Source organism: Homalodisca vitripennis, chromosome 3 (assembly GCF_021130785.1).
Source record: "Homalodisca vitripennis isolate AUS2020 chromosome 3, UT_GWSS_2.1, whole genome shotgun sequence".
Taxonomy (NCBI): domain Eukaryota; kingdom Metazoa; phylum Arthropoda; class Insecta; order Hemiptera; family Cicadellidae; genus Homalodisca; species Homalodisca vitripennis.
The window spans coordinates 114,993,060-115,005,021 of NC_060209.1; the positions used below are offsets into that span (position 1 = coordinate 114,993,060).

The following is an 11,962-nucleotide window of genomic DNA, read 5'->3' on the forward strand; positions in this document are numbered from 1 at the left end:
AAACTCTCTATACGAAACTTTTACTAAGCTATGGCCAGGGTTTCACGTCTTTCATTAATGAACCTACAAGAATTATTAAAAATAGTTGCACGTGTATTGATCACATTTTTGTACGAAATCGTAAAGTAAATAGTTTTAAAAGTGAGGTTTTTGATTTAGGTATTAACGACCATTGTATTTTGTGACTCAAATATGAGATCAATAGTAGATCGAACAAAATTAGAGAGATTTTGATAAACAAACCTAATAAGACTGTTATTAACTCTATGAACTAATGGAAACTAAACTCAGTACTACAGATTGGCAAATCTGTTTCTTGAATAATGAGTCTAATTTAAGTTTTAATATTTTTTATGATAGGTTAAAACACATATTAGATAACTGTATAGAATATATAAAAAGAAACCCTATGGCTTTCATTTTAAAACATTATGATTCATTTTGTTCTAAATTAAAAATTGATATAGATAATTCAAAGAAAGAATACTATTCAACACTAACTACAAATTATAATGGTGACAATACAAAGCAATGGGCAATAATAAACAATCTTACTGGTAGTAAATTAAAGACAAAAATTGATAAAGTAAGGTTAAAAGACGGAACAGTTGAAGATCCAAACATTATTGCCGATGTGGTGAATAATTACTTTATAACAGCGCAGTCAGCTGATGTTCAAGGTCACCGGCAGTCAGCTGCTCTGTATGATTTACCTCAGTTTCAATGTGCTCAGTCGTTTTTTATGTGCCAACACAGTAAATGAAGTTTTGGACACCATTAAACATTTAAAAAATAAAAGATCAACAGGTTTTGACAATATTAACGTTGATCTCATAAAACGAATATCACATTTTATTTCTCCTGTTTTGACATACATTATTAATCTGAGTATGTCTACAGGAATATTTCCGGAATCTTTAAAAGTAAGTGTAGTTGTATATTTAAGAAGGGTTCGTCCATCAATTTGGACAATCTGAGACCTATAAGCTTACTATCTGTTTTCTCAAAAATCTTCGAAAAAATTGTTAAAATCAGGGTATGAGGATATCTTGAAAGATTTAAAATCATTGATAAAACACAGTACGGCTTTCAGAGAGGGAAATCGGCCGAAGATGCCACTAGTCAATATAACTAATAAAACTTATTAGTGCTTTGAATTGTGGTTGTAAATTAACAGGGCTGTTCATTGACTTTGAAAAGGCTTTTGACCTAGTAGACCATAATTATAATGTCGACAAAATTATTTAATATTGGAATAAGAGGAATTGCACTCAAATTGTTTGAAAAGTTTCTGAAAGGCAGATGTCAACAAACACGAATTGGAGATAAGTTTAGTTCAAAACTACGAGTAACTTCAGGGGTTCCACAAGGATCAGTCATATCTGCTACCCTATTCTTAATTTTTATAAATGACTTGTTAAATTTACCATTTTTTGGTGAAATTAATGCGTTTGCCGATGACATTGCATATTTTTACACTCACAAAAATGGTAATAAAATCTTCGAAAATATAAAAAAGACTTAATATTATTACAGAAGTGGTGTACTTTTAATGGAATGCAAGTTAATGTATGTAGTTAAGTTAACGTAAGACAAAATACATAAACTTGTATGTAAAATCTTTTGATTTTGCAGAGGAATTAAAATATCACTCCTTAAAATGTACAAATGTTTAGTTGTTTATGCCCAGCAATCGAAAAGGTCAATAAATTTAAATATCTTGGATTAGTATTGGCCGAGAAACTTATCTGGAAAGAACATATTTTGGATTTACACAGTAAATTGAAACTCTCCATACGAAACTTTTTTTAATTTTGCGAATAGTCTATTTAAAAATATTACATTTAGCATTAATTCAGTCAAAAATTCAATTTGGTATTGTGCGCTATGGAAGTTCTCAAAATATTTAATTAACAGGTCAAGAGTAACGCAGAATCACTTTATACGTATAATATTGGAACAAAATAAAAGAACAACTTCCTTCCCGTTGTACACTCTTTTAAAATATTACTGCCTGTGCAACATCTATACGTATTTAAAGTGTTACGAAGTTTTTGTATTAGAAGTAGAAATAATGATATAGATTATCTTATGACCAGTGCAAGATATGCAGCAAATATACATTTTCGTTTGCCTAAAGTTAATAAAGAAGTTTTTAGACGATCCTATTACTATACAGGTCGAAAGTTTATCAATAATCTTCCTTTTGAAATTAAAAACTGCAATAATCTGAAACTCTTTTGTTATAAAGTAAAAATATGGATGTTTGGAAACTCAATTTCACAGTTCTTATAGAATATATATCTTATATAAATACTATTGATGTATTGAATATTTATCTCTTGTATATGTATATGGGTGTATGATAGTATGTATTCTTGTATACATTGTAGATAGATATCTTTAAATATGTATGTAGGTTAATTAGTGTGTCAATATTAGGCAGTGAAGGATTCGTGTTTTGTGGGTGTGGTTTTTAATGTCAGTGTTATGTAGTAATAATTAAGGAATGTACATTTATATAAATTGTGTATTGGATATATTTTGTACCTTTTTTGGACAGATGCCACATAAGGCAGCATTTTTGGCTGAATGAATAATTTATTTGTAACTGAACTCTTACCTTTTTGTTGTTTTTATTTATGTTGTGCTAACTACACAACTGGAAAGTGGTTATCATTAGTTCCTAAGAATACCAAATGTACATAGATTATCACGCGATGTGTCATGTTTTATGGAACAGTATGACACAATAGTACTATCTTCTCTTGAATAGCATTTTTAAGTATCCTAGGGTTCGATGTCTATTTTTACATGCCTTAGATATGCCTAAGTAGTCCTACAGGAAAAAATCATTAAGTGCGAAGTCTTTGGAAAAATTACCGCGGAACGAGACAAGTTTTCCAAAGTTTCCCAAGCTTTTAGCGCTTCCGTTCGAGCGTGGGACGTAGAACCGTCATGCTGAATAGTTAGCTAGTTGCTAGTTATAACCCCAACACTACAATATGTTGCCTTCTTTTTATCGCCGCGCCGTGCCGTTGGGACTGTAAAAAAACTGCCTTACGTCCTCAATGTTTTCAGGAAACTTCCTCTCCCCTCCCTCCAATGTTGTTTGAACACTTTTATGATTTTTCGCTAGATGATTTTTTCAACACTGATTCAGTTGTTCCAAAGTTTAAGAAATTTCACAAAATGATCTTTCGGTCACTTTTATTTTGTGAAATTTCTAACCGTCACAAAAACACTATTGCACAAAAACAACAGAATTGTCGTTAAAAAAACCTCTTTTACTACAAAAGGTACGATGAACTCCTGACCAAGCCATAGTGGCGATTAAATAAGCTGGACATTATTGAATGAATGTAACTATTACCACCCCTCTTGCTTTTCTGCTAATAACGCTACAGCCGATTAAAATACAGAAGGTTTTTGGGTCAACAGTACAACACGCCGTCACTACTAGTGTCCAGTCCACACACTTACAGTTTGTGTTGTCCTGCCGTCTTCTCAGCTTTCCCCAACTAATTAGAAGACTTGCTCTTGTTCGGCCACATTTACAATCGCATTGTTTTTGGCACTTTCCATTTCTGCAGCCTCGTCCACTCCCAGGACTGTTACTCTGAATGCATCAAAGAGGTCATTCTGGGACCCTATGCAATTGTTTGACGACTTAAAAGTCTGGGAAACGCTCATTCATTATTCATGACAAAGAATTATGTGAAAACCAGTAACAGAGAAAACACTTTCTTGCATTTATTTCTTTACTATTGTTATGGATGATTTATTTGTCGTAGCTCGTGGTTATGAAGTGATATTTTTTAAACCATTCAAGGTTTATAGTATACACATACTAAGTATGTATCCCTAAACTACTTCTAGATGATCTGGTAAATGTTTTTAAAGAAGGATGGGCACATATCTCACACTTAAGAGTAAGTTAACGAAAATTACTTATTTACTTAATAAGTAGGCTACGGGCTGATACAATAATGTGCAGTGCGTTATGTAAAAATGTACATTTCTATCAAAATTATATATCTTCTAAAGATAAACAGGATTTTATAAATGTGCGTAAATTAACAAAAGTGGTAGACACCTAGCTCTACCTAAATTATATGGGGGACACCAATGAGCTTTCAATTTATTATATTCTAGTATGGCATTTAGATGCCATAAACAATGAGATCCCTGATATTGAAGGTTCCAAATGCCTGAAGGTTGGGAGCTGTTTTAGACCAGGAGTTGCTAGCGCCTAGAAGTTCTAAAATTATAGAGATCGGAAGATCCTAGAGACTGGGAGTTTCTTCGAGGTCAGGATTTTCGAGTAGGGACTCGCAATCACCAAACCATTCAGAGGCAAAGCTTCTATGGAATCTTCCTATTGTTATTACTATTTTCAGGAATATTCTAAATTGTGAAAACCTACAGATTCAATGGGACAGGAGAATCCACACATGATAGACGATCGAAAGTAGACAAGCCCACTGAGAGGTAGCAAAAAACACAAAAATTTCAAGTCTAAAACTGAAAATTTCTAGAGAAGACATACATAATAATATCGTATGAAAATCATAATCAAATCAATTTTGCTTATACAGAAATAAAGCTTCATGCAAAATTGGAAGTTTACACCTCAATAATTATTTACAAGATATCGCGCGGACAGATAGATAGACAGCAGAGAATTTTTTCCAGCTCCTTAGTAATAAGCTTCACTAATGCTCAGCAAATCAAACGCAGTATTCTGCATTATTAAAATAATGTAGAGAATGCCAGAGAAAAATTTACGAAAACAAAAAAGCGCTTGCAAAACTATAGGTTTTAAATTTTCCTGTAGGTTAAGTTACCAAAAAGCATGTCGAAGTTGTTTTACAAAACCGCTTAGCCTAGTAAAAACTGCAGATTTTTCACTCTAATTTTAAACAATAAAACAACAATAACAATTCTTTGTGTTCACGCATTTTGCATGGTAGCTTTGTATAGTGTTTTTGTACAACTGTACGAAATATAAAAGAGTAGCGAGTAATACAATAATACAAACAGGAATGGATAATATAAAGATTGGTGCAGATTCCACAATAGTGACCATTGTCTAATATGGCACCACAACCTTGCAGAACATTTGCAACTTTTATTTGTAAGATTTCTCCACTTACATACATACATGTCCTGGGAACATTGGTCGTGACTCTTTTAATCAGCCGACATGTTGGGCTTGGTGGGCCAAGTCACGAACTCTACACCCTTATACCAAATTCCTCTCTGACCTCTTACCAACCAAATCCTGCGATGGTTATATATTATGTATAATACAAAATGAGAGGATAATGTTATTGGCAATGACACTAAACCTCTCAGACAAGTCTAGACTAGACTAGTGGTTATCTCAATAATTGGCCACTCGAGTAGCATACAAATCGTCAACTCAGGAACGCCACTTACCATCCATCATCATGGTAATGGCATGGAGTGTCCATGATCGTGACTCTTTTAGAAATGGTCTTGGCTTAGACCATTTTTTCAGTTTTGAACAATTGCTCCTGTTTCACTGTCAAACCAGTATCAATCCATCGTTCGCAGCCACCGTGTGGCATACGATATAGTGCAACTTAATACGTGTGGTGGCAGCAATTATTTGTGCGTGAGCTGAAATTTAAAACATCTAGCAACTGGTATAGCAGTGAAAATATTCCACCCTCTTGTTGTGCTTATTTTTGCCAGGATGATGCTTCGAACGTGAACAAACTGAACGCAATTCCAATCTAGGATTCTCAGGCAAGCACATTTTATCCGTACAGGCGTTGCAGTACATTCAAACTCATGACCGTACGTAAAACTTTAAGATTCTCTAGAAGTTATTCTTCTTCCAAGTGTTCTTTGTAAATAGCCGCTCAAGAAAGTTGGATTTTAACGCACTCGCAAAAGGTACATCAGTCTAATGACCTGAGATGATTATTTATGAAGCTTTACGACCTGCTTAAGCATCGTAACCGGTTATGATGAAGGTCAAAGAGTTCATCGTTACAAACGTTGGCGTAGAAAAAGCCCGACGGCGCACAATTCTTTAGAAGGTTCATTCACTACCTAAACAAAATGAAGCGGTGTCAATAAACTTATAAAAAACTAGCTCTTTTTATTTTAAACTGGCCTCAGTTCCTTCCAACAGTGTTCCTGTTTCGTTGCATCAGCGTTACAGACTGTTAGACCAACTTATCTCACTCCACTGGTGCCATACTAGACTCAAATGGGTCTTTAAATATTCTTCCTTAAACTGTGTCATTTCTTTTAGAACATTTTTATGAAGAGCAAACAGAAAAACTCCGAATGTGTTTGACTTCATAACTGTAAAACGTACTTTCTCTACCTGAAATGAATCTCGTGTAAGAGTTTGAACCAACTCGTTTATGACTATTCGTTTTCACACGAGATATAAATAATTCATTTTGGTAATATAATCTCTTGTTAGTTACACCTTATTAACTTAAATAACTACACGTTCCTACACACACACATTGTACGATAAATATCTATGCAAAACGTTTGTGGAGAATATATGAGTTTTCATCATAAATGTTAAACGTGTCACATCGCTGCGCATCCCATGTTTTAGCATGTTTTATAATCCTTACAATTCATTACGCCGAACAGATAGATAGTTGGTTTATTATTGATTAATAGCAAGATACTGGGTTATTACGATTTTTTTATAGATATGGCGTTGTCAGGTTTAGTTCCTTGGTGACAACCGAAGTAGCTCAATGATGTTAATGCAAATGCCACTCACTGTAAAATGATAACTTATTTAAATTCATCATAAAAATAATTTTTTTCCTGTCGAAGAGTTTTATTTTAATTCGGCGACTAATTCCCGTCGTATTTGCAAAACTATACTGTTACAGTACTCTAAAACAGTAATGGGTGAAATATCTCACTACTATGAAGTGCCATAGCATAGAAGTGCCGCGCGCACACACACCACATTCTTTTACTATAATAATAATAATTTTATTGCTTTCGAACATGTACATGTTATAGCAATTGTCAAGGAAGAAAACAGGCTAAAATTTTGGATTCATACATGACATCTACGTTACTTTCATAGATAACATTTGTTCCATCCATTCTACTGCTCATTCATTCGAATCTCCCACTCTAGCACCAGCGTCAGTCAGCCAATCATGTGGTCACCCAAACATGTGCCATGAACTCGTCTGTACTGTAAAAAGCTTCTGAGAGCAATGCAGTTTTCAGAGGAGTTTTAAATGCCTTAGGCATTGCGGCACTTTTTATGAAATTTGGCAGGTTGTTGACAAACTGAGCTCCTGCCTGAGAAGGCAGACGCCATCCTGTGTCTCCCAGTTCGGTAGTTGTCCCTGCCTCTAGTCTCATATAAGTGTATATCACTACCTCTAATGTGATTGCATTTTAACCTCAAAAAACAGAGACGTCTCTAGAATGTAGAGGCAGGGTAATTTCAACAGTTTCAGATTTCTGAATGCTGATCTGCACGACTCTCTCCATTGTAGTTTTGCAATTGTTCAAACGGTTTTTTTCTGGAGTGTACACACTCTAGAGAAATGTGTATTTGCACAACCTCCCCACATGACCACTCTGTATGACAGGTGGGGGTATATCAATCCATAATACGCCATCATCAGTATCTCAGTTGGGCAGTATTTGGATAGCTGCCTCAAAAGATAAATGCCTGAGGACAATTTTGAACAAACGTTGTCTACATGACTATCCCATGTCAACCTTCGATCAAGGTGTATTCCAAGGAATTTAGTCGAGTAGACTTCTTCGATCTCAGTCTCCTCGAACATCACTATAGGACTTTAATCAGAGACGGTCGGCCGCAAACGAAATTGAACAAACACTGATTTTGACGGGTTTGTTTTAAGATTGAGCTCATTGAAATATTGAATTAAGTTGTTAAGCTCAGTGAATGTTGTCATTTCAAGTTGTGTGTTTGATTTTCCTTTGAAACAGAGAGTCGTGTCATCGGCATACTGGACTATTCGTCCTTGGTGCAAAGATGAGCTAGCGTCGTTGACATACAATAGGAAGAGTAGCGGACTGAGAATGGAGCCCTGAGAAAACCCATAACCCAGCTCACCCCCTTCCGACCGTGCGTCAGAAATTTTAGCGAATTGTGTTCTATTACTGAGATACGATTCAAGCCACAAGAGTGGCACTCCTCGCATCCCGTAATACCGTTATATTGGCAGTAATCCTGACTGAAATATCTCATTACTATGAGGTACCATAGCTGAGTCACCAACACACACACACACACACACACACACACACACACACACACACACACACACACACACACACACACACACACACACACACACACACACGTGCGCGCGCACGCACACACACCACATTCTTTTATTGGTAGTAACCCTGACTGATAATGTTAAATAAACGAAATACTGACGCAAATGAATATTTGTTCTTATGGACTCAATATTTAGAGCATGGTAAGGCATTGAGTGTGTAAACCACAAAGTGTTTATTTGATGTGTTTAAATCCGTGTTTAATCTAAAATTTATAATAACGTAAAATACGTTTTGAACATGAAATCAAAACAGTTAAACCGTATCAGTACTGATGTAATTACTGAATGTGTATGAAACATACGGTAAGGTTGAATTTAATATCCTAGTACAGCTCGTAATCGGTAACATTCTCAGATTTCTTAGTCATACGAGTTAAGGTTAATTGTGAATTTCAAGATCAAAGTAAATACAGTTGTCTTGAGCTATAAATGTATAAGTCGAATCGTACATAAATGTACTTCCTCCCGTCTCTAATGGTCTTCTCTAGAGCCTCGCCACTCTGCACTTGCGCAGCTAATGCCCCATCATATTTCAGTTAATGCTAACAGACGGTGTTTACACTTCGCCTCCATGACACGGTCCGTGAAACTGTTCCGGACGGGCGCTGAGCTGCGCGTGCGCTGACATAAGCAGGGTGCTGCGGGAAAGTCGGACTTCGCTGTGACGGTCTGAGTACAAGTGGCGGAAAACTCCACAATGCGGAACCTCCGCTGAGCGATGGGGAGGATGTGATATGGCTCAGGGAGAAAGGAGAGTGGATGATCCTTCAAGTGATAACGGTTTATGATTGATGCAGACTTCCTCTTTTTCCTTTGAAGGACTTGTTGCATCGTCCTATAAATCTTCTTGGAAGTCGTCGATTTAGATAATTTGGAGCGAAATGATTATGGAATCGGATTTCCTGAACCATTTGAAGTTTGCACTAACACACTTGTTTCTATTCAGCCAATTTGTAAACTGCTGACCACATGTGATGTCCAGACCCTACATACTTCCTATTCTTGTACTCATACAAGACTGTCCTCAGACAGTCTTTGCTCACGTTTACACACGGTTTCATGATTCAAGAGCTCTCTTGCATTGTATCATAATAATGATTTATTTTCCTCCAAAAGCTATAAAAATAATAAAGCAAATTATACACTAAGAAATTGACTGACCAAACTCCCAGTAGTATGGCCAGAGTACTATGTAGTATCACAAAAATTAACAGTTAATACTGCGTTTAGTTCACAACACAATAATTGAATAAAGACGCTATCTGTATTGATGTACAAATTACAGAAGTAAAAAACAACTTAAAATACATTTGTTAGTAACGGTAACAAAATATAGATTTCAATCCGCTTAATAATATGATAAAAACTAAACAATGAGTCAATAAGACCCATCAAGAAATAAAATTAAATATGTTTACCAACTTACACAGTTTCACAAATATTCAAGTAATATTCAGTAGATATAAACATTAGTTTGAATAAGAAGCCGAGTTTTAAAATTATTACATTTCTTGAGACTGTTCATTTGTCTTGAATTATGAGGTTTTTGGTTAAAATAATTAGGCCCAAGAATTATAGCGTCTGAAAATAAATTATTTACCTTGGGTAATCAATTATACCATGGAAAACCCCTTTTACTTTGATAATTATATTTGTTTTATGTATTAATACTTTTGTAAAACAATTTTGATACTTTAAAGATGAAAAGATGTTGGAAATGCAGTATTTTTTATATCCTAATAAAATGGAAAAGAACCAACTCTTTTTTGTGTTAAATAATATGTAGAAAAATAGGTCTGAAAATCCATAAATTTTACCGTGATACCATATTGAAGACGGGAATGGATGAAAGGAAAATAAAGTAATCTTAATAATTCAGTGCCACAGAAATTTCTTACAAAGTAAAATGTTTTAACTACCTACTTTTATTATGTAAAGACAATATATTACATCCATTTTAGTTTATTTCATTATGATGTCAAATATAATCCCGTGACATTTCATGCTTTTTACAGTTTCAAATATTTAACAATTACATGAGAATGTCACACCATCTGAAATGAAATTTCATTTAATATGGTAAAGGAAAACTAGTTAATTGATAGTGTAGAAATTTTGTTTTGTCTACATTAACGCGCATTTTACTCCAATATCTCCTAATAATAGAAAATCTTGTGTTAAAAATGTCCTCAGACTAACGTTTTTGCCAGTGTAAAAAAGACAATGTCGTCAAGAAAAAGCTGAATTACAACTCTGCCATTTAATGATTAATAGATCATTATTAATCATTAAACTTCTAGTAGGTACTTTACAATGGGTTGACAAAGCTAAAAACAATTGGGTATGATGAACATTGTTAATATAAGAGCACGTTAACTGTATGAAAGGGCAATATGGTCTTAACTTAGTCTAGATAAATAATGAGTGTCATTCATTCACCTTGTCTGTAACCTCTAACGTATTTTTCGTGTGTTTTTGAATTTAGAGTGTAAATAAAAAATAGGCAGTTCAGCCCACCTGCTCTGGCAAGGTAGTTCGAGTATCGTAGTTGGTCCAATGTATGTCACAACTAATGGGTACTTCTATGCAGCGATATGTATAGTCATGAGATCATTCAATTTTTGGTTTGAAATGTTGGTACTCAGTCAGTCGGTTACATGAACACAGTGTACTCAGATGGTACTCTCAGTTACAATAATCATAGCGTCAGGTCTACTAATGTGATTTATTACCGGTAAGAACTCTCATTGTTATGACTTGCTGTGTAGTTTATTGTCCCACTCAGTGTTCGCTTTCCTGCGACAGGTGTGGGGAAAGTGAGCCAACAGACACATCCTCATGTCAGCAGCATGTCTGTACAACCTGGATCTTCACTAGGAGCAGACAGATCTAGAATGTATATATCAGTACTCCTTTTACCTTCCTAGTCAAAAACCATTAATTTCGTCAGTTATCGACAAATACTCGTATATTATGATATGCACTCACTTTTTTCTTATGTAGTTGATGCGAAATATTTCTATTCGAAGGCGTTTAATCCTTCCGATTATGCAGTAAATAAACATTTCCCGGAGTATTTCTCGGGATATGCTGTAGGTTTGAGTGCGGGACTACGATTCTGACTACGTGTATAAATATTGATGTTTTCATAATTAATTATCGTGAATAAACTTCATTCTTCATGTGCACTTGAGTTTCATTCTTCTCCTTATTGAGTTTACGCATGATTTCGAGTAATTAGGGGAATGGAAACTCTGTCCAGAAAACTGATTTAAACTATTGACTACAGTATAGAACGTACTAACAAGTCTGTACTTCGAGAGCCATTGGGTTAGGACGGCTCTTTTGGTCGGAATAATAACTCGTCAGGGCAGATACGTCAGGACTCAAACAACACTGATTGTGAGTCTGTCTCTAAACACGTTATGCCGTAGAGGCCTTAAGTGTTCTTTGGTGAAATTCTTCTGGATGTAATTTAAAGACATCTTTATTTGTGGTTATTTGGTTGCACGTGAATATTTATTTAAACTATTTTGTACACCTTTGAAATAAATGTATTTTATTTTATGATTGAATATTTTCAATTTAATCCTATACAGCATTAGTAATCTGCC

General features: G+C 34.9%; 1 protein-coding gene across 1 annotated transcript in view; it reads right to left on the reverse strand.

Annotated features, from left to right (window-relative positions):
- LOC124358325 overlaps window positions 1-11,962 on the reverse strand; it is a 77,751-nt gene that overhangs the window by 48,272 nt on the left and 17,517 nt on the right. The window lies entirely within an intron of this gene.